A 24,807-nucleotide genomic window follows, 5' to 3' on the forward strand; every position below is an offset into this window, starting at 1 on the left:
CCATTCCAAACTGTGAACTCGACCAAACCTACTTAAAAAAGGTTGAATATAGTCTAGACAATTTAAGAACCAGTTTTTGTATGACATAAATATTGTAACAATATAATATGTATTATACATCACCCTGTTTAATTCAAACAAATACATCATGAACATGATTAATGTTGATAGAGAGTTAAGAAAAGGTTGCAAACTGCTGATAAACCACTTTATTTGGAGGTAAAAACTATAAGGAGCACACCAGAAATGTGTGTAAAGTCATCTTTCCTACATCTTAATTGGTAGAATTAGAGTTTCCAAAACAGACAATCCCACAAGAGAAGCAACTCTTTTTTTTATTCTTTCAATACAACTGAGTGCAACACCATGAAAGCCTGCTGCTATCCTCATTTATTAAAGATTACCGCCTCTGTCCTTCAACTGTGGCTTATTGGAGCAGCTATAAACACTTACCTTCTGATACGGAATGTAAGATATGTTGTACAAATTAAGTGTTCATATTTCTTGCCCTGCTGGACTTTTGATGTGGATGTACTCCCAGATATAACAGGTAGCAACAACAGTGAAAACTATGAAAAAACAGACCCATCTCATAACCTAACTGAATTAATTTTCAAAGTTCAGACAGTAGCAGCAGCTCTGAAATGTATTTCACTGCCGAGCCAAACTTCAAAATCTGAAGTTGTACCCAAAGGTCCTCGTTATTCGAGCAATTAACTTGGGCCCTGAGTCGGTGTTGAGGAAACACTGCACAAAAGGCTAATGACACAGCACATGGCCATTAAAACAGGAAGCAATTGGTTTTGACTGCTGCGCTGAGGTTTGACATCTGACCTCTGTGACAACCGCAGCCATTAGCCAAAACACGACCCCTGGCCATGTCAGCCCAAAGTCACTGAAGTCAAACTGACAGAACGCAGGTCTGTGTTTGGAGAGCCTTTCAAGTCTTTTCAATGCCGTGTTTCATTTGTTTTTCACCTAATGTCTTTTAAATGATGCGCTTACATTTCTGTCATCTGTTACATAAATGTCCTGATGTTATAATATACACTAATTATGTATTCTATATGTTAATCTATTAATCAGGCTTTGTGTTGCTTTGCTTTAACTAATCACAGACATGGTTTTTTGATTCATTTCTGTTGCACGTTCTCAAGCTTAAATCCACGTTTTTATTCAACTCTGCATCCCACTCAATCAGCATTCATTTCACTATTATTAATTAAAAGGTGCTGTATTCGACAATCTGAACATTAATATAACAGCAAACAACTATTGTCTATATAACGATAGAATGGACTAATGTCTACTTAACCAGGGAATGAAGTAACTCTCCCTCTGTGTGTGTTGTTATCGGAGCTTCTCTTTGCTTTGATGACATAGTCGTGCATTTAGTGCAAGTTAGCTCATGTTAGCTCATGTTAGCTCATGTTAGCTCATGTTAGCTCATGTTGTGCCCCATTGGCTAGCTCAAGGCCGCCGCTCAGCTCTGCGCTCATACGGCGGTTAAAGCTGATAAAGCCGTCCTGACCGAAACCGTCTTTGCAGAAGAGTAGCACCCAAACTGTGGTTCCTCCTCAGGTAAACACTGTTAGCTCTGTCACACACTTTCGCCGTTGTTTAAACTGTAAGCTATGTTAGCACTGTGAGCCATGATGAGAGCTGTTAAGAGGCATTCAAAATGCTCTCAATCCTGTATATTGCACTTTCAAATGTCCTCTCCTAATACGTTGTGTGTTTATGTTGTGAACATGTGGTCTTGGCTCCCTCAGCAGCAACAGCAGCAGCAGCTTCCTTTTGAAACCAAAAAGGAGAGTAAAGGAAACCTTCCTGTTCAGTGGCAGAGGAGAGCAGAGGAGTGTAAAGAAAGAGAAGAGGAGCAGCTGCTGCTGTATGTAAACAGATAAACAGAAAACAGGGCAGGCTTCAGTGAGCCATGAAACTCCTTGAACACACACACACACATACACACATACACACACACAAACAGACACACAAACACGGTCTCAAGGACTCAGATATTAAACGAAGATGTGTTAAGTCGAGAAACAGCTAACCTTGCTCTTTCCAAAAGTATCAAAATGTACTTACCGGGAATTCAAGGACTAACACAGTGAATAAAAAATAAAAAAAGCTATAAATCAGGTAACTATCTGATCAAAGAACAAGTAAATCAGACAGAAGTTCATTGCCATTTTGGTACTTTTTACAGTTTTAGTTACTCAATAATATAAAGGTCTGTTACCCCTCCCTGTTGACTGGTAAACAAACCCAGCAGAGAACCTGTGCTCAGATTTATAAACAGGATGTCTTTTGAAAAAATCTGCAAATATAATGTAGAAGAATAAATGCAAAAACAGGATTTTCTAACAATTTTGATATCTACTTTCCATTGCACTGCTCTGATCAGTCTCCCCAGAGATAACTTGTCTTATGTCAAAAGGCGTGTTGGTGTTGCAGCAGTGCACCACTTTTCCGTCTATCCAGTCAATACTCTCTCTCTCTCTCTCTCTCTCTCTCTCCCTCTCTCAGTCTATCACGTCTTCCATGCCTCTCTCCCTTGGCGTCGTCTAAGAGGACGTTTTTATTCTGTCTGGATTACTTGTCCTAGTTGGCGCTAGGCGTGCTGTTATAGGGAGGGAATTTATTTCCTCCGGTGGCGCCTTGATTTAAAGCGCTCAGGTCAAATAGATTCTGGGTCATTGTCTCCCCTGTCGTAATGAACCAGGGCAGAGGTAGACAGCAGACTGCGTGTCGACTACAGCGAGGTGTTGGGGTGCTACAGGATGCCACAACCGGCCAGCTGCCTTCAGAACTGAGCCAAGAAGCATTATCACTTGTTAGGGAGGCTTTAGTTTTTTTTTGCCCAAGAGTAATTCAATATTCCACCGTGATACACATGAATAAGCTCAACTCAGCTGATAAGCACTCGAACTACATCAGCTTATGTCCACATAAGCTGTTTACTTGTAGCTTTTGAATACAAAGACAGCAATCTTGCGATAAATCTAAATTTCCCTTCCATGACGGATCCTGCCGGGCCCACTGACCAACATATTTATCACTGCTACACAATCCTGCTGGCCCAACAGTCGTGGAAAGTCCACATTTTATTCTTGTTAACCTAATTCATGGTTGTACTTCGTCCTGCCTGACACAGCCAGGTCAGCACCGACCAGGGCCAACAGTTCTGCCATTGTACCGCTTTCAATCCAGCATTTAGGAAAGCTGAACAAAAGATCTCAGAAAATCAGCTGAAAGGACAGGTGTGAGACATGGGGGTCAATGAAGTCCACAGAAAAATCCTGACAACGGAAACAAAGTCATGTTCTCACATTTTAAGGGCAGTATACTAACCCTAACCCTGCAAGCAGCAGCAGTTTGCCTTTAACTCTGTTCTTACATTCTCCTTATTTGGCCAATACCGCTACTTAATTATTTAAAGACTCGCTATGACAGTAGAACAAACACAATCTGCTTCTTGCTTGACGTCACTACATTTTTCAACTGTGCTTGTGGCAGCATGTATATATATGTATATATAATATGCTGCCACATAAATATATATATATAGTACCAGTCAAAAGTTTGGACACAACTTCTCATTCAACTACTTTGAAGAATCTAAAATCTAAAACATATTCTGGTTTGTTGAGCATTTGTTTGTTTACCACATAATTCCATATGCGTTCCTTCATAGTTTGGATGTCTTCAATATTAATCTACAATGTAGGAAAAAATTGAATGAGAAGGTGTGTCCAAACTTTTGACTGGTACTGTATATTCTTCTCCGTCTTGTTTTTGGTTGTTTCAAGAGTGCGAAGGTGGCAGAACACAACAATTATGCTTAATTTATTTCATAACAAAATAAAAGGCCTGAACAACTTTCATCAAGCTCCATAATGCATCTGAATGTTTGACAGCCCTGTTTAGGACACATGCAGGTGTCACCAATCATAACTTAGGCGGACATCCGAAAACAGCAACTAAAGGAAACCTTCACAGGCACAGTGTGTAGGAATTTAGGGGTATTTATTAGCAGAAATGGAATATAATATTCATAACCATGTTTTAGTAAGGGTATAATCACCTGAAACTACGAATTAATGTGTTTTGCTTTGCTTAGAATGAACCCTTAATATCTTCATATGGAGTGGGTCCTGTTTGTGGAGTCGGCCATGTCACGTTTTTATATATCACCTGAAGGCCACCTCAGTGCTCTCCGACACACTTGAGAAACTACAATAACATAAACCGCAGAGTGCAAAACCATGGCAACACCAGCCGCCCCCTGACTTCCTTTGCTCCTAAAGTAGTGTAATTAAGGTAAGGAAGGTCCATGTTATCGTAGTCTTGGAAAAGGACGGAGGGAGTGGAGGGGTACACAGTTGGCTGCAATCTGCAACAACAATACTATTCCTACACTCCTTCAACGTTCAATGGGTGAATTAGAATAGAAAAAAAATATGCAAAAATATGAATCGTACAAAAATAAATAATATCTACATGGACGGACAGTCTTAAGCGAAAACCTGCCCTGTCTAATATGTTGAGACACGCTGAGAAACGCTATCAATCTGCTACAATGTCATTCTGTGTGGTGTGAATAAATATGAAGCTGCAATGAGGAAGAATAAAAGCACAACAACAAACACTTTGTATGCTCTCTGTAGGTTCTTGTGCTTTCATATTGGATTCAGAAGATGCATTTTCTCTCCCAATTCTCACTTCAAGCTGATTCATATTCGACCCACAATAGTCCAACTGCCCAAGATGGAAATGATGTGAGGAAGGGCAGATGTAAATAACAGACACACGTATTGTACTAGCAAAGCACAGCAACAGGCTCTACATATGTTTGACAACTTTTGACAACAGGTGGCCAAAGCTGCAACAATCAAGGCCCAATGTGGCACCTTTTTCTATTTTTTTTCAAAGCCACCATTTTGCATGTTGGAAGACAAATTCCTGTTTTGTTGTACATTGTAAGTTAAAGTCTCTTACAACCAAAGAAATTTACAAAAAAGGGTTAAGATTAGCATTGTTTTCTTTGTTTAGTATAGATATAAATAACCATTACTTAACTGAATAGTCTTTTTACTACGAGATCTGTCTATTGGAAGATCTTCAGAGCAGAGACACAAAACTATGTCAACTGACACATACAGAAACATTTTCCATCCCTGCACAAGCCCACAGTGTCAGCAGCAGGAAACAGGGAGGCTGAAGCCCCAGCTTACCAAGCAGACAGTGAGAAAACTGAAGGATTTAGAGCTCTCTTATATCCTTTTTCCACCAAATATTAAAGTATTTTTCTTACAGAAAAACACACTAAAAATAGGCGTTAGACTCCTTTCCCCTTACCAGTAAACCATGTTGTTGCACTGGCCTCACTGAGGTTATTCTCCTGGTGTTTCACGGTCAACGCACAAACGGCATCGGAAGCAGGTTAGGAAACAGTGGGAAAATGTTACGGTGGTTACTTCCTTTTTTATTTCAGTTACTAATTCAGCCTCTCTTTCAAAAGCTCAAACTAGAGATGGTGATTGTTGGAACAGTGGAAAGACTGACAAAGACCATTTTGATGAGTTTCATTTTACCTCAAATTAATTGTGTTTTACGACCATCCTCGAGGTAAAATGACTGTTGTCTGACTTATTCGTCGTATTTATTGTATGTTTTGTCTTTTAATGAATAATAACGATTATCCAAATACCTAATGATTTTAAGCATTGCACCAGGAAAAGGGGTGAATATAAGCGTTTCCGCCCAGATGTCATTTTTCCAACACTTTAAATCGGAGCTGCAGCTGATTAATACCTGTGACTACTGCAAAGGCATTTCTCCTGGGAATGAATGCCTATTCTAACCTTTCGGCCTTTACAAAAAAGCCAGATGTTTGAGGGTTTTTTTGTCCAGTTGGAAAGGGGTTTCACGTTGCACCTCGTAAGCTTCTCGTTTATCTTTTCAAGTGTAGACTGAAGTTTCTTGTAGAAATCTTTAAAATCAAATCAACCTTTATTTTTAGGCAGTGCTTGTATTTTATCATGCAATGTACCAAAAGGAGATTCATCTCAAACAAACATAAGGTTAGAATCAGTTCTATAAACTCAACGGATCAAAACTCATCACAAAGAGGAGAAAACAAGAGAGCAAGTAAAAAGGACTCTTTCAAACCCAAGATCACCATCTATTGCACCTTAACCTATACGTTTCTTCATGTGGAAACAGGAGCTGGTATTTTTTTTTTTATGCAAGGCACTGCAGCAAGACCTAGTGAGATTACCAGCAATCTCCTTCCACGGCTCTGGTGAGAGCAAAGCAGCGACATTCCCAGGCAAAGCACGCACAAAGTGACGGTTTCCTTGCATGTTGGTTTGATGGAGAGCAAAGGAGCCAATGAAAGAGATTAAAGGATTCCCTGAGGATTTTTTTTTTTATTTTTTTTGCAATCTTCTACATCATACAAGACTACATAAAACAAGAAATACACACATTTAAGATACTGGAACCAGAGAACGGTTGGTGATTTCGACAATTTATCAATCAATTATCAAATTAGCTACAGAGCCACTCCATTAACTCACTGCTTAGGGCTCAAATGACTACTCATTACACCTCCAAATGCATTTTCCTTAATCATAAAACATCTACAAACATTTTTTTTATATCTTAAATTGTGCATTGGTTAAATGCTAGCTTGTAGTCCTATACATCATTGCCTTTGCAGGCGCATTACTACGCTTCTTCCATCAGCAACAGCAGGAAACCAGAGGCAGGAATGTGCATCATGTCGCCCGTGTGCAGACGCGTGTTCATGGTACAAGCAAAAACGAGGATCAACTCATAAAACATTGCTTCACAGCACTATTACTGGTCGAATACTTCACAGTTTACCTTTAACATCTTGCATTTCCTTGTCTCACGAGCTACATAATGGCATAATCTATGCAACGCAGACATTAAGACAGGAAACAGACTCTTTCCATAAACAGTAGAAGACCTTTGTGTGAACTCCTGAACCTTGGTGAAACTCTTTCCCAGATAATTTAACCAGAAAATGTTGCATGGTTCCTTGTGTGTAAGCAGCTTAAGTCGTCTCATCTAGACTCAGTCCTCTGCACTCCTGTCTTACAGTCCATTAGGCTAACTTTGAAGGAATATAATTCACTTCCTCTCAGCAGCAGGCACTTTGCAGAAAAGATTCATGCCCTGCCATGGCCCAAAAAACATTTAGTCTTCTTGCTCTGCTTTTCCATTTTCTTGTTGTCTCTGTTACTGTGTTCTGCTTTCTTTGATCCTTGAGATGTTTTTTTAACAAATGGACAGCTTTGGATTTCACCTGCCCACCGTGAGCCTATTGCTTTCTGTTACATCATCATAACAACACGCAGGTTTACAGCCGTCAAAATGAGGTCCAGATCCTCCGGTCAGGGGTTTAAAACCTTTCCTGACAAGACGTGGTACTGATCCCTTTACTGCAAATCCATTTTGAATTGGAGAAATGTCTGAATTGGTTGTTTTTCTGTAGATCTCTTTTTTTTTTTTTGCGTAGATGGTTTTTATAAAAGGCCTCAGACCTCCATGCAGATAAAACTTGGCCTGCAGCCTCTCTGCACAACAGCAGCAGTCCATGTTTAGGGCCTGCCGCCCCGTCCCGGTCCTGGGTGGGGTTATTGGCCCATCTGCTCCGCACAGACATGAGAGATTCATGTTTATTTTAGACAAATCTGTCTGTTTATTTATAAAAAGGGTTTGACCACGGCCCGCCCTGTTCCCCCCCCCAGCTAAAGTCATCCAGTTCACTCTATCTCGCGCAAATTCAGGAAAATCCTCCGGTTTTTTTTTCATTGAATTGTTCCTCCTACTCTTTTTCCCCTCTTTAGTCTTTTCTCTCGCTCTCCCTGTCTGCAGCTCTGTCCCACTGTTGAGTCATTTCGCTGCCTAATGATGGTTTGAGTCCCCGGCTGAGACCTAGCCAGAGTAAACAAGGCTTAGACTCAGCCAGCCTGCAGTAAGTGTCACTTCTAATCCGCTATTAAAACCTAGATGGGTCTGCAGTGAGCCTGCACTGTTCCAGTAACTGTGGGCACAGCCAGAGCAAGAGCTATACATGCGGATATCTCTTTTTACTACACTACAGAACAAAGATCTGTCTGTGTCCGTTAGTTTCAGATAAGCCAAGGCAGAAAAAAAGAATGAGGGGAGAGTCGATCCCTCGATACGTTGATCACTTATGTTGGTGAAATTCTGATTTAATGCAGTTATAACACTCACACTGCTAGTTTGAATCTGTGACAGTTAAACTTTATATATATATATATATATAACAACACATGTTTCCAATCTCATGCAGGGAATATCAGGGATATCAGTTCCTGTTTGACTGAAGTATGGTTAATGCGCAAGCAGAATACAATCTGTAATATCTGTGGAAAAGATCACGTATGATGGGGACATTTTTACTTATAGCGCTGCACTGTTTGAAATCAAATGCTTTACTGAGCACCAAATAACATGCAGACCCATCTAGATGCCACACAACATCTTCTTCCAAGTAGGGCAGTGGAAGCGGTCTCTTTTTCTATCCTTTCCTGCGCTCCCTTCAGCATTTCTCACATCGCTCCACTAACCCGTATGCGATTTTCCAAGAATAATTCAAACGTACCACATATTGGAAACAAAGTAAATAAGAGTACAAATTATCTTCAGCATTTGGTAGTTAGTTGTTTGCGTATTTGAAGTGAATCAAATACTTGACAAATGAAAAGTTTTGTTCTAAAACAATTTAGTGCTTTTCTGCAAAAATAATGAGATTATCTGAGACATTTGAGTTAATATGTTTTTGTTGTTGATCCAAATTGTTGCTGATTTTCTATTCTACCAGGTGGTATTTTTAATGTTTTTTTCATCCGAATTTGGATTTGCATCAATACACACAGTCACTTATTACCTTGGGTTAAAAATGCCAGAAATGCAGTTGTTCACAACGTTAACAAAAGATCAAAAGATTCAAAATGTAGAGCAACATCAAAAAACACTTGTTCCTTTATACTGAATTTCTTTAAAAGCTGTCAACATGATTCTGAGACTTCCTGCCGACAACAAACAGGACAGAAACACATAACTTCCCTTAGTGGAGGTAATTAGATAGCTGGACTGAAACCCAGCGGAGACTTTGACCCACAGCTCTAGAAACTGACCATGTCATTGTTCCAGAGCCGGAGCAACACAAGGCCGCACATCTGTGTCAGATCTGAGCTACCTGCTCCTTCTTTACATGAATGGTGCAACTGGTGCTGATCGGTTTAGACACCAGCATCATGTCTAGACACTAATGTGCTTTAAACATTCGGTTTCTTTGGAGGATTCCTAAAAGTAAGCTTTCTGACAACTTGTGCTCACTCATCATTATTTAAACAGATCCAGCTGTTCACACTTCAAAAGGAATTGTGCACTTAAGAAATCAGAGCTGAGGCAGCATCGGTTCTCACTAGTTTATAAAACGTTAAAAACCCTAATGGGAAAAACATTAGCGGTTAACAGAGTGTGGTATGCGTGTGTATGTGTGGTATGTGTGTGTGTGTCCAGGGTTTTAAAGCACAATGAGCCATCGTCAAAAAAGGGTAAAAAAATGGCACAAATGGCCTAAAGAGAAGAAACAACACAGAGGAGCACAAACCACGAACACACACGCCTCAGCCTCAGCGCTACCAGACACAGCCAGGCACCAGAGAGAGCGGTCGGATCTAGACCAATGGTTGTAGAGCGCAGACGGAGATATGGAGGACAGGGCAAACCAGACATTAAAGGCCCCCCTCTCTAACAGCAGAGGGAGAATTCATGAAAACAGCCTTCAAAAAGCACCAACCCACCCACCCACGCACACACACCCACACACACACACACAGGGACTTTTTCAACAACACTTCGATATTGGCAGAATTTCGCCTTTGAAGTTCAACAGCTGTGTTCGTCTAATCTAAGAGGCATTTTGCTCATCAGCTCAGCAGAATGAAAGCACGAGTCTTGGGTAGTGGGGAGTGGATATTTGTACAGGCTATAGACGGCATGACGGACTGATGGAAAGCACTGCTTCTCACAACAAGATCAATCATTTCAAGCTCTCTATATATTTATAAAGATGGCTTTGATAAGACACTGGAAAATCATGTACGTATGAGTAAACATGCTGAAACTTTCGAGAGAGACCAGAGAGGCTTTCTTATGTGCGTTCCACAACAATGTGAGGGAAAAAACCTTCACAATGCCCCCCCCACCCCCTCTCAGTCAAACGCCTTCCTGAACACAGAGTGCAGGCACACACATTCTATGAGCTCACTTCCTATTCACAACACTTCACTGACTCTGATTGGCCGGCCTGCTTCTAAAGACAGAAGCATGAGATGTTTTGTCTTTGACACAGAAACATGCAACGAGCGACAAACACAGCACAGGGCCAGAAAAAAAAGGATGTAAGAACACAGTGAGTCAAAAAGGACATTCAATATGCATGAAAGCCTTTAAAGACATGTGTTTTACCTTTCGCTTTAACTGCAATAACACACTGTGCGTCACGAGTGAACAACAGCCTGCCACGTAATGTTAACTTTTAATAAACTATGAAAAACAGCCTTGATTTAGCTTGTTTACGTTGCATTTTTTTAATATTATAATGGGGGTTTTTTCAAGGATTGTGCGCACCTATGTGACACAGCAAAATCCACTCATTCGCCTGATTGGAAGACCTGGAATGAGTTGTGGTGAGAAAGGTCATGTGCAATCAGAGGGGTTTTATGTCTAACGGAGTGTGTTTAGAGATTTGATTGGGGCATCTAACCGTTATTTTCATTATTGAGTAATCATTTGGCATATACAATGAAGGAATCTTTTTTAAATTTTTTAAATATATGTCACAATACCCTAAAAACCCTAGGTGAGGTCTGTGGACATCTTGTTTTGTCCGACAAACAGCCCAAAACCCAAAGATATTCAGTATATATTGATAAAAAAATATAAAAAAAACTGAAATGATAAACTGGAACTACTTTATATTTGCCATTTTTGCATGAAAAATAAAGGATAAATCAATACTGTAAATAGTTGCAGAATATGTTTATGACTATCCAATCCGTCAATCATCTTATCGACTTATTGTTGCAGCTCTAGATATGATCATGGGGTCTGGGTGATGTCTGTTTTTCTACTTGGATGCTTGATTATCTGAACAAAAATTGTAGGATGTTGCTTTTTTTGGAGTTTGCAATTTTTCAGCATAATAAAAATCTTACTTCCATATCTCAAGCAAATCATGTAGAATGAAAATATTTCTGTCTAATATTGACTTATATTTTAGATAATCTTCAAGTTCTAAACATTTCAGATCATTTTTAAATATTGTTGCAACCAAGCTCCTAAGAAATAGGGTTACTGTCTGCAGCCATATAAGTTATACTGTTGTACTTAAATGTATCTGAAACCTAAAAAAATCATCAAATGTTGAGATACGTTGTCTAAACAGAAAAGTTACCGTCTGAAAATGAAGAGCCGAACAAACGAACGGACACACAAACACACGGCGCTGATCGATCGGGACGACAGACACGATGCTTAGGCTCTTATCTACAAAACAATGAGGTTTGTGGTTTCATCCTCTCAGTGAGTGGTCACAGGGGGAGGTTCAGATATCCCAGCATGCATCAGCAGGGGGTCCACCATTATGTCCCCTGATCAATTAAAAGCCGAAACAACACAATCTGAAGGAAACGTACCCACTGGTTTTAATTTGGTATCCTTTTGTCTCGCTCTAAAACCAAATAAATGGATTGTGGAACAAAACACAGCTGCACAATTTTATAACACACAACCCGTTTCAGTACAAACAAGCCAAACCTCAATCAACCCTTCAAATCAACATCCAGGGACCAATTAAACAGTTGTGAGTTTTTAAGAAACTTACAAAGTGGACAAGAGAAGGTGCGGTGGACTTTAAAGGCCTCTAACTAGCCTTGATAGCTGCCCTGAGATTTGCCTGTCTCAGTATTAAGACCACAGATTAGCAGACAGTGCCTGGTTGGTAGCTGTAATCAGAACGCTGATCTAGTATAATCGCTTTTCGAAGAGAAAAAATTTATTTTATTTAAGCAAAAATGTCATTAAACAGCTTATGTGGTGGTTGTGTGTCTGTGTTGACTCCCTTTGAAGTCGGTCACAGACGGCGCCCGAGTCCTACTTAAGGATAAAGTGAAGCCGGTGACTTTCAGCGCGCCTCCTGGGCCGCTGTTCTGTTTCAATATTTTATGAGCAACAGCCAAATCACCGTGTCGGAATAATTAAACATCAGTTAGGGTACAAAACTACAGAGAATATATTAAGGAGGCAGCTCATCGGTGAAGAGGAGGAACTGGAGGAGCGCAGCGGGGCTCCACAGAGATCAGAGACTGCTCACTCAGACACTCAGAGGAATCTCATTTTGCCATCAGGCCATACACAGCCTAATGATTTATTGTCTGAAATACCAGAGGAACGGTTTGCTGTCATGTGGAGGACATTGCTAATGTGTGTTTGAGTGTGCATTAGGTCCAACTAATAGAGGAAAGAAGACATTGCAATTATTTGTTGTTGTTTTTTTGTATATATTTTGCAATGTAAGAAAACTAAACATAAGCACGTACCCTTCATATCATTTAAAAAGTAAACTAGATGATAGCTGGCTACTACAGCAGATCAGGCGGGTGTCATGACACACAAACAGCAGAGGCAGATGAATTAGTGTGCAGACTCATGACCCAAACTCTTCTTGATTGTCAGGCTCTTTACTCGTGTTCTTCCTCCTTGTCAAAACAGTCTTTGCTTGGTTTTTGTTTTTTTTAATTCCCCTGGGTTTTCCTGTCTCATTTCTTGATTTTGTGCCCTCCCCATCTCCTCAATACTCGATCCTCAGGATGTGTGACCTGGAAATCAATCAAAGTGTCTCATCTTGAAGGACGTCCCAATTCTTAAAATGCATCTTGAGCAGCAAGGAGGTTTGTCAGAGGAGCTTGAGCGAGGAAAGACCGAAGTATCCTTCTCTTTTCCTGCACTCTTGATGAATAAAAGAGCCGTGACACACAACTGGAATAATCTCAAACCATGGCAGGACTAATGTTCCTTTTGTTCTCATAAATTGTAGTTATTTAAGATGATTTATCCATCTGACCTCTACTGTTTGTGCATCACCTCATAAGACTCATTCCTTAAAGTCACTTCAACTTGATATTAATTATGTTTTGAATGTAGCTTACACCCAATTCAGCTGCTATAGTCATGACATGTTGTTTACAGATGCAAACAGCTGCTGAAGTCAAATTATTATAACAATAAGATCATTATCCTGCATTCAGCACTCATTTGTATTTCATGTTGTCACATAGATAGAGAGGCCTGTGTTTATCACTTAATCATGTGTCACGTTTTATTTGTGTAGCACGTTTCATGAAAACATTTGCTTCACACAATGAAATATCTAAAAGGCTATAATATATTTGTGTATGTTAAATAAAAATGCATAACATCTGTACATTCTTGTCACATTATGCCATGTTATGAAGTGAATTAAAAGTAAATATATAACTTGTCATAAATACTGTTACGCTCATCTGACAGAGATCATAAAATACGGCAGTATAACAAAACAACGGACAGCTGATGCAGCTGTGCAACGCGTCATATCTAATTGACGTCCCTTTAAAATGACGGCTACGAGGCGAGAATGTCTAATTAGAATAATGCCTGTTGCCTCGACTGCTCTGTCCTCGCGTCTCATCCTCTGCTGGGTCGAAGGGGACGGGAGGAGAGGAGGCGAGGAGGTACAAACTGGGAAATGACAAGGGCCCATTGTGACGTAAACCTACACTACATTCTCCTCTGTGCACGGTGCCCTGCAGCTCCACCTTACAATGACCACTGCTGATCATGTGTAGGGAGCCGGGGCACAGCCAGAGCTTGATCTCTGACATCCTTCCATTTTTTTTTTTTTTAAATGTGCCAAAAGCCTGAAATTGCAAGCTTAAATGACTTGCTTTTACGTGTCTTCTTTGCAGTGTCAGAATTTCCCTCGTGAGCATCACATGTCAAAGCTGAGACAAAGCTACTCACAGTCTACTCAGTCCTGAGCCTTGTGCATCCAACACAATGTTTAGGTCAAACATGCATCTAGAGACATTATAGTCTCTAGATGCATGTTTGTGTTGCACACCTGCGGCAGCTCATTTTCTGGTACTATATGTGCATTAAGTGTGTCTGCGTGGAGGCAGATTGTACCACCTCTCTTCCCAGCGGCCCATTTCTAAACATGAGCTGACAGCCGGCGCAGATGTTGAGAGGAACAACGGGAGAAAGGGCTCAGGACGTCTCCACACATCAAACATTTAGAAAGGCCGACACAGCCGGGCGGAGATACCACCCGTCCACATCTGGCACAAAGTGACACTAACAAAGTGATGATGTGTCCAGTCTATTGTGAGAACATCAAGGATGTGACAGCGAGAGACAGGGCCGGTAAATGGTGCAGCGCTGGTGTCATACTGGTACTTAAGGATCTCATTGATGTTTAATGAGGACTGGTCTGTACCATGGAGGCAGATTCGATTGGGTTGACAGATTATAAAACAACCACCATTTTGATAATGAACTATCTTAGTCCTTTATCATGTGAGGAGTTTCTGCTCTCCTCTGTTTTATAAAACCATAAACTGACTTTGACACTTGAAATAATCAATTTAAGTATTCTTTCTATCCAAAAAATGTCAAACATATGCTGGTCCTAGCGTTTCATGGGTCTGGATTTTCATTTATATCACTGTCATTTGAATGTGTTGGGAGTAAAAAAATAAGCAGATTTTCCCCTATTTTCTGCCAAATTATTTAAACAGTTGATACAACAATGAATCAAACAATTCATTTAAGAATCAACAGCCACTGGCAGACCCCCGTTTTGCTACTCAACCCACACATATTTTCCATTCAGAAAGTTGAAACACTGCAACCTCAGTTTGCAGACCCGTGAACATCTCCAGCCTTGCAGCTCTGTCCTCGCCTCTGCACGGTGATTTATAAAAGTAACAGCACTACTTTATATGAGGTAAATCCCTGCAGAACATGAACGGGTTCAAACTGTGTCCAAGTGGCCAAAGTGTCTGCTGCAGGAGCGGCTGTAGAGGGGGGAAAAGCCATGTGAGACACCACAGCGGTGCTAAAGGAGGATGTTGAAGCAGAAACAATGTATCTGAATTAACAAGCGGAGGAAACGACTGGCTTTATTTTTTTTCCCCCTTTCCGACTTCACGTTGTTGGGGCGTTCAGGGACCCTCGGAAGGCGGTAAAGTGAGCAAGGGAAGAGATTCCTCCTCCTGTCTGCCGCTTCCTCCTCCGATGAGGAAAAAAATAAATCCCCTTTTTCTTCTCCTCGTTTAGTTTCAGCCAGTTAAAGGCTCACCCTCCTAAAATATAAAAACTGACAAGTACATTTGTGCACTCACCTCACTCCCGTTCACATGGAGGCGAGAGAAAACCAGCCGAGATATCCTGAAGGTTTTAAACTTGTCCCGTTAGTAAAGACAGAGAAGGGGGCTGAGGAGAGGAGCTCACTGTGTGTGTGTGTGTGTGTGTGTGTGTGTGTGTGTGTGTGTGTGTGTGTGTGTGTGTGTGTGTGTGTGTGTGTGAGAGAGATAGAAACTGTGTGTGAATGTGTGTGTGTCTGCAGAGTCTCCTCTCTCTCTCTCTCTCTGTCTCTGTCTCTCTCTCCTCTACACCGAGTCACTCCTGGAGGGCGGGGCTGAGAGGGAGGAGGAGACTGAGGAGCACCGTGCAGGGCAGGGGTGCACAAAGTGGGGGACCCGAGACCACCGGGGGGGGGGGGCCCTACCTCCACCCACCACCTTTAGAAAAGATTAGTTGTGTTGTTTTTGGATGGAATTTAATCAATTCAGAGAAATATTTCAACTTGAAGTGAATTACGCTCAGACACCATCGAAGGTTCGATTGAATGTAAGAATTATATGGTGGCCCTAAGAAATCAACACGCTGCAACTTTGAAAAAAAAAACATGTGCATAAAGTTGTTGTTGCCATGGTTTGTGCCACATTAAGTTATTAAAGTCTGCCAACCAAAACTGACTTTGGAAAATTAGCTAAATTACACGTTTCTTGGACATAAGTGTGTCCTGGCCTGCGCATCATTTTTATGGGTCCCCTGGAAACAATTTCTGTTGTCGTCTGGGCTATTTGCAGCACATTTCAGTACTTAGATGTTTTCTGTATTTTCAGCATGTTTCTGTATTTTTTTGTGTGTTTTCTGTATTAACATTTACGTTAAGGTTGCAGTGCAATGAGCTCTCCAGGCCACCGTAGGATCAGCCTTATCAGCCAAGTATGTTAAAACATAAAAGGACACTGCGTTCCATATTGCACTAATACATTTTCTTTTAACTTTTAGCTCAAACTGCAGCTGCCCTTACAAAGTACGTAATGTTGCATGCAGTATGCATTGAATTGGGACATACTACCACATAACCTTGCACCTTGAACTTTGAGTCTCTTGCTCATATATCTACCGTGCAGAGATCAGAATAGCCAGGAAAGCATGCTGGCTTGCATACTGAAAAATGTGACAGGATGCAGCAGGGCATCCTGGTATTTTTGTCATACTGCATTTGACATATATGTCTTGGGTCATACTAAATCTTTTTTTGGCATACTAAATATATGGTGCAGTGAGTTTGACTGCCATTTTAACTATAGATAGATTATACATCTACATACAAGTCAAGTGTTTCTGTAAACAAGTACACATGTTGATTATTTATCTTGTTCAAAAGTTTATGACACCAAGAGAATTATCTTTATTATCTGCATTGTTGGTAAATAATAGTTTTGCATGAACCAGTGGTTAATCATTCAGTAACTCAGACTCTTGTTTTGCAGGTCTCAACAGGAGATTACTGAATATTTGGGACACTCAACCTGACAAGAACTTTTATTTCACAGACTTTATAATTAATGTATTATTAAACAGTATTTTTTTACTTGTCTTAATGCTCGTGAGGTGTCAGAAATACACTGAAGCTGATAATAAAACCAGTGCTTTGTCTGCGCAGCCTCTCTGGAGAGGCAGTCGACTTTGGAAGAGAGAGTCTCTCAGTTTTCTCTCCCACTCTTTGGGATTTCCTCCTTTTCTTTCTGTATCTCTGCCTACTTGTGTCTCCTTTCCTTTCTAGGTTTCTCTTCTTCTTGTCTGTACTCCCATGTCTCCTGTCTCTGTGGTCATACCTCGAGCAATCAACCACCCACCACATGGAGTGTCTTTATCTTGATTCTAGTGCAGAAATCTGTCTCTTGGCACAAGATAGTGGTGCTCTTTTGTAGAAAGCTCCTGAAATGCACAGGCAACAATGAAAACATTTGAGATGAAACGACTCTTTGAGGTTTTTTTGTTTTTGTCAAGGGAAGACTATTGACAATTCAGAATTAAATGTTTAATTTGTCAGATGCTCATGCAATATGAAAAGTGAAATGCATGATGGCATACTTTTCAGGCTGTGCTAAAAAGGCTAGCGTGCAACAAAGAACAATACATAAAATATGAATTATATATATGTACAGTACCAGTCAAAAGTTTGGACACACCTTCTCATTCAACTACTTTGAAGAATCTAAAGTATAAAACATATTCTGGTTTGTTGAGCATTTGTTTGTTTACCACATAATTCCATATGTGTTCCTTCATAGTTTGGATGTCTTCGATATTAATCTACAATGTAGAAAAAAATGAATAAAGAAATAAAGAAAAACCATTGAATGAGAAGGTGTGTCCAAACTTCTGACTGGTACTGTATATATAAAGGATACAAATGGGTCACAGATATATAAAATCTGGTACATGCAAATGCAACGGTGGGCAGATGCAACAGCATTTTTGAAAGAAGCATAACCCAGACTAGCTCATGATGTAAGGAAGCTCAACAGGAGAAGGTCTTCAGGAGCCCAGAGGGACTCTGAATAACTTAAACTGCCTTAGGTGGTGAAGGTGTGGCCACACTTCTCTTTTCTCTTTTCAATTATTAATCATTCGATCATTCACTTAATATTATTGTCCGGTAAAGAAAAGAACTTCCGTCTGCCCTGTAGAGTCCTCGTTAGTCTTCGGGGATGGAAGATATTTAATTCCCAACCATGTTGATCATCAAAGTGTTCGCTTCAAGGCACTTAACTTTAAAGATCTAATTATAAAAACTTCACCAAACTTTTGACACATGACAGTCAATCTGCAATAATCATGGCAAATATTATGATCATACCATTTTATGAATGCATCTCAAGATTGTGAGATCTTGATGTGCCTCAAGATGTACAGTTTTTACTGAAGCATAATAATATCCAAACCTGGCAAACAAGCAGATACACATGCACATATTGACAAAGCAAGCCTGTCTCCTATAAAATTACCGTCCCATACAATGTAACTTCCCTCTTAATAATGCTTCAAGGGAAACATATTTTTTTCCACAGATTATTGTTACAGTAACTAACACTAATTGGAACAAAATAAAACAAAATACAATACAAAACTACTTGGTTAATAGTAAAAACAACAACATGGTTTGACTTAACACTTTGACAAAATTGAGACAAACGAAACAATATTGTCACAAAACTTATCGGCTAGGTTTTGACAACAAAATTACTACATTCTAAGGTTCAGGCAACAAAATGACTTGGTTCACTTGGGACACAATTAGCAGTCTCCTGCGTGAAAGCCCTGTGTTTTCTGACCCATCTACTACTACGACCTCATCACTTACACTGACTAATTTGAAAAGCAAACGTAATTCACTATGTAGTTTTTCGTTGTAAGGGAATGTGCTTTTAGGACACGGGCTGTGACAAAGACACATGGATAAAATGGGGGCATAAAAATTTTAACACAGAAACACACGGTGATCTGAGAATCTGGGTCAGCAGTAACGGTTGATGGAGTAAAGTATTTGTTCATACACTCCCCTTTTTCCTCTTAACCCTAATCTTCCTGCTCCCATGGCATTTGGAAATGGCGAGTAGGCTTAAAACTTCACCCTTTACATATTTTATGGATTTGTACTTGCCATACTTCTCCCTAGTAGCAAAAAGGGCTGGTTGTTTTGTTGGGAGTGGCACGACTAAACAAAGATCGCAAAGTAACACTTAAGAATGAGGATTAGGTCTTTGCAATGTACCTCAAGATGGCACTCAAATTTATTCTTGAACCATTCAAAATTCCATTGGAAAATTTTGGCCAAGAATTAGATGAGAAGATTGATACCCCCCTCTTGTTGCACGCTAAAGATGAAGCTACAGCGTGCTACCAGTTAGCCTAGCTTAGCATTAAGACTAGAAACAGGGGGAAACAGCTAGCTTGGAAGCCCAGAAAGTCACTGCCAGGAAATAGTCAGCCCCATAACACCATGTAAAGATGTAGCATGCTAATTAGCGAGCTTTAAAGGTATTGGTAGGGAGGATTGTAACCTTTGTAAAGACGTAGGCTAGTTGTTTCCTGCTGTTTCCAGTGTTTATGCTAAGCTAACCATCTTCTTTCTGTAGCTGTATATTAAATGAATAGTATCAAACTTCCGGTATCAATCTTCTCATCCAAGTCTTGAAATAAAATCAATCATTCCTTTCACTTTGTCCAGGACAGGCCTGCAAATGCTGACTGTAAAGTGCTTCAGAATGATTAATCTGATCATTAAGCGCTAAATTTGAAAGTGAGTTTTCAAGTCAGAAACTTTCCTTCATCAGTTTTTAGGGTTAGCAGGCAGACAATGAGACACAATGTTTGGTGACCAATGAAACAAGAACAGATACATCAAATATCCGACGCTGCTGCAGATCTCCTCCTGAGGAACGATGCAGGAGAGACAATCTTTCTTTGAGTGTGATGCTAAAAACGGTATTATAAATCTGCTCTAACTATAAGCAGCATGTCTTTCTGCCCTGCATTGATCCAAACCTCTCCTTTATCTCTATCTTCTCTCTGTGCTGAAGACTGGATCGGTGCCATGTAGCTGCTGTGAGCAACGGGTCCAACTTGTCAAGTCTTCCCATTAAGATATTAGCACATCCACGCAGATGGAGTATTCTCTTATTATCAACCACTTTTACTTCTTTTTTTATTGCAATCAATTGCATGTCAATCAGACTGTTATTCATCACAATGCAATTTCAGTATTAATGGAGTGCCCTTTTCTTAAAGTGCACTGCAGCTTATATTATTGACCCGCATCGTCTGGTTAACAGCATTGAGTGAACAGACATCGCTTTCAATACCTTAATGTTCTTTACACTGAAGATACTTGTTTATTGGAATGGATGTAATGTTTCACCAGTTTCTATGTTTTTTTCTGTGTTTAAGTGGATACAACCTCAAGAAATACATGTTTTAATATGTGCTATATACTCACCTATATTTCAGAGGGAAGCATTTAACTTTTTACTACATTCATCTGACAGTAGTGACATTGTAAAATTTGTATTTACAAACAAAACATAATCAGTTTACTGAATATGATGCATCGTTGTCATAGATTAAATGACCTAATAGAATATAAAGTAACTCATAGCTTCACGTCCACCAGCTAAACCATGAAAATCCTGTTTACACAGTATTCCATCAGTAGTAATACTCCAATAATGAAATACGTGATACATCTTTTTTTCACTACTGGGCTACATAATTATGAGTACTTTTACTTCTGATACTGAGAACATTTTGCTGTTGATACTTGCATTATTTTACTTAACTAAGATTTTGAATCCATCACTTTTGCAAAACTGTAACAGTTATACTTGAGTATATTTACATTTTATTATTGCTGCTTAAAGCTAGGGTTGGTTATATTTGTTGAAATTCTAGATAACATCTACATTTTAGTATATTCAAGTAGCAAATAAGAACACTTTGCAGGCATGGAAAATTGAAATAGTGTCTGCTGCTGAATTGCCTGTAAGGGCTCCAGAGGGGGGTGTATCTCCCGGGGACAGTAGCATTTATCAAAAGCAGAGGGATTTGAATGAACAGTGAAAGCTGCAGTGTGGAGGGAGATGAATAAAAAAGGAAATCATTATTTGCAACTGATCTCTGGTTTATGATTACTCTCACAGACTATCTGCATGCTCACTGATAGAAAATGTGTTTTCATGACTATTCGAAAGGGTCAAAATGGCTTTGCAGAATGCATGTATCAAATGGTACATTTATGAAAGAAAACCCCACATTCACTTCATCCAGACTGCTCCAACTCGTTTGGCCATGGCTTTAAAATGGAAAGTAATTTCACTTCACATATTCTTCTACTAAAGAAAAATTACATCAGCCATTTACCTGCAAACCTGAACACCCTTAAATTACTTCTTTTGTCGTTTTCCGTCTCAAAAATCCAAATGCGGTTTATTTCTTTTTTGCTAAACTTCTGCTGTGCAACGTTTCTCCTGAGAACTGAAGGGATGGTGTCATCCTTATGGCCCAAGGAAAGATAATCCACAAATAAGTGTGTTTCCTGGGAGAACTTACTCTGGGTTATTTGCATATTGCTGATATCTCAGTTGAAGGGAGGAATCGTGAATTTAGCAGCTGGAACAAAGCCATAAAAACACATTAAAATGCTGCTTTTGGACAGTTTTATTGTCTTCCTTGTATTCTATTTTAACCACTTCAAGCTATTTGATTTGGTGTCCTCCACAAACGTGTCATACATTTTCTGTGAATGCAGCGCCACTTTAATCTTTGGATATGTTAGCTGTTTTATTTGATTGTTAAATGTCTGCACTGCGGGCAGTAAGAAGTACTTCGAAAAAAGAAAGCAACCATGTAAAATTGCAGGAGTTAAACTAAAATTAAAGACGAATTATCAAGTACAGAAAAAAGAACACTGATTATGATTGTTTGTATTATATATAAAATTATACAATATATATATTATAATCATGTAGCATTTTACTGTAGGTAAATGTATATACATGTATATACTTTCTTTTTATTTCTGGATCTAATATTTGCGTTTTTTGGCAACATATTGGAGAAATTTACCTCTTTGGCACTTCAACAGCTATTTGAAAGCATGTTCAACTTTAGAGGGGAAATGTCTCTTATGTGAAACTGCTATTGATACATGTAGCCATCTGAAACATGAGAGGGACCCCCTAAGTAGACAATGTTGTTTTTGTAAGCGGTCACAGGCCAAAGAGTTTGGGAACCACGGGGTTAATCTTTAGCAATGAATTGTATTTTATAAATTCATCATGTGTGATTTTGTAATAATAATCTCAGAAGTAACTATATATACATATTATTTTGGAAGGTGAAAAGTATGGTATTTCCCTCTCTTAGTGTCATATTGTATAAGAATTGTAAATGTATTTTCCATCTCTGCAAGCAGGATATTCAATGGGAGTCAGTCAGATTCTGCCACTCAAACAGAGTATTAAGCTCCTCTCCATCCTGTCATAGACGCCAATGATTGCCACTCACACGTCACGCTGAGATCAACAATAATGCAGCTCTGAAGAAAAACCTGCAGGTCTGAGCGTTCTTTTTGAAGATTTGACAGTAAACCAGATTATACTGTGACTCCTCTTTGGCAAGACATTCTCTTTCAACTGATCTAGTAATAATAAATAAAAAATAATGATAAATAATAAATTCTCCTCTTGCCTGTTTCTCTTCTTGGCATTGTATCGGTGTCTCATTGAACCTATTGAGCCAGTGACTGTGAATGCCTAAAATGTAAATATATGCATAGATCATGACCAAGAACTCTTAAAAGTGTTGGCAGTTACTGCATAAAAGTTTCTGTTTCTATTTCTGTCTGCACAAAAATGACACCACAGGTTTCCAAATTCTAACACCCACCAGCAGAGGGGTAATTCACTCTGCTGGAGGCAGGCTGCGGTCTGACTCTGCAGCAAAGCTTCTGTGGGAGCTCCATCGAGGTTTGCAGACACTGACAGTGCAGTTTTAGTGAAGGTTTAAAAAGTTCCTTTTAACTCTTTATAGACCAATGAAATGTGATTGAAGCATACCTGTCCCAAGTTCATCGGACCATATACTAATGTTAGAAAATAAGGATAAGTGAGAAAAAAGAAAAAATCACTGTGTAATCCCCAGATACACCAACCAACTCTTTAAATTCCTTCAAGCAAGGCAGTCACTCCCAGATACTCCGCAGCTTATCCTGTAAGTCATTGCTGCACCTTAAACATGTGTTTGCAGTCAAGTATAGTGCCTTCAGTGGGATCAAAAATCAACCAGTTTACACATGAGACTGGTCTTTTTTGTTAATCACAGTCTAAGACTCCAGAGTGTAAACAGCTGCACTTGGAACAAGTAATGAGCAAACATTTGATCAAAAACAGTTGAATCTCTCCAGGATAGATCAAGGGAAACTACGTCTTTTAACATAAATATACTGAAAATCACTACATCTGTTTAGATTGGATGGAAACAGTTAATGTAGACAAACGTTATTGCAGGAAATGGGCCCCAATTGTTGATAAAGTAAAGCAACAAAACTATGCCGTTCACCCTCATTTTACAGAAAGATAAGAGCTCCCTCTGGTGGTCATATTAGTAAATTACATTTACATTAATATTTAAAACAACGATAAAGATGCTTCAGAAAGTTCAACAGTAGCAATAGTTATGTGGCCAATATCATGTAGTGTGCCTTAAACACTTACCACTCTGTGTGCCTTTAGGTCCTGTAGTTTTTTTTTTATGTCCTATGGACTACAAATTGTTGACGTGCTGACGTTGCTGTAGTTTCTACATTGTGACACAAGGGGGCGCTGGTGTTGTGTTACTCCACACACAGGAACAACACAGTGGCCCATTCATACAGCTTCTACTTACCTCAGCAACTGAGCGACAGCTATTATAGGCTGCTGAAGAAGAGAGAACAAGGAGGAACTGCAGCACTGCTTTTGACTGCACCAGGCTGACTTAATACATGCAGACTATAAACTGAACATTCAGAACATCACATGCACTTTCCTTTATTAATCTTCTGTATGTGAATCCCAAAGAAGATATATTTTTTTTATTGACACACAGATTTTAATTATGTAAAAGGAATGTGACATGATATACATGTAACATATACAGTATCTGCTCTTGATGTTCTTCTGGTGTTACCAGAATTACTATTTTAATTAAATTCATTTTAGTTCATTTTTTATTGTTTAGCCCAAAATCACAAATCACAAATTTTCCTGAGAGGGCTTTATGTATTTTTTTTTTTTTTATATAGGGCTTTATATGTACAGATTACATATAGGACTTCCTCTGTCCAAGGACCTTCACATCGCCCAGGAAAAACACTATTTGCCATTGACAGCCATTTTAAAATGTATAATCTCATGCAGGGATAACTATAAGCAATTATTAACTGATTAATAGGCTTTATGTTCAAATTCAAAAACAATTACTCCTTACTTCAATATATTAGTGATACATTTATCAAAACTAATATGTTCATCGTGGGAGGGGAGAGAAAAAGAGCACTCCCACAGTTTATATATAGTTTATATATTTATAAATATTTTATCATTTTGATATGGCAGCAGAATATTTGACAAGAAGTGAGTTTGAGCCTGGAGTTCATTCAGTTTGAGTTATCAGTCTGATCCCAGTTTTAAAATGATTGGATTATAATTATGCAATTGCTTGAACAATTGTCATCTAATTCCCCAATCAGACGTCATCACAACTCGTGCTGCTGAGCTCACATCCCACCACGAG

At 39.3% G+C, this 24,807-nt stretch overlaps 1 protein-coding gene across 1 annotated transcript in view; it reads right to left on the reverse strand.

Moving 5' to 3' along the window:
* The window catches only part of ppp1r16b (protein phosphatase 1, regulatory subunit 16B), a 79,137-nt gene extending 63,496 nt beyond the window's left edge, over window positions 1-15,641 (reverse strand). Inside the window, exon 1 of the mRNA XM_054617672.1 lies at window positions 15,519-15,641. The gene's annotated coding sequence lies outside the window, so the exon portion shown is untranslated. The remainder of the gene's footprint in view (window positions 1-15,518) is intronic.
* Window positions 15,642-24,807: the final 9,166 nt, after the last annotated feature.

This window comes from Anoplopoma fimbria, chromosome 17 (genome assembly GCF_027596085.1).
Source record: "Anoplopoma fimbria isolate UVic2021 breed Golden Eagle Sablefish chromosome 17, Afim_UVic_2022, whole genome shotgun sequence".
Lineage (NCBI taxonomy): Eukaryota > Metazoa > Chordata > Actinopteri > Perciformes > Anoplopomatidae > Anoplopoma > Anoplopoma fimbria.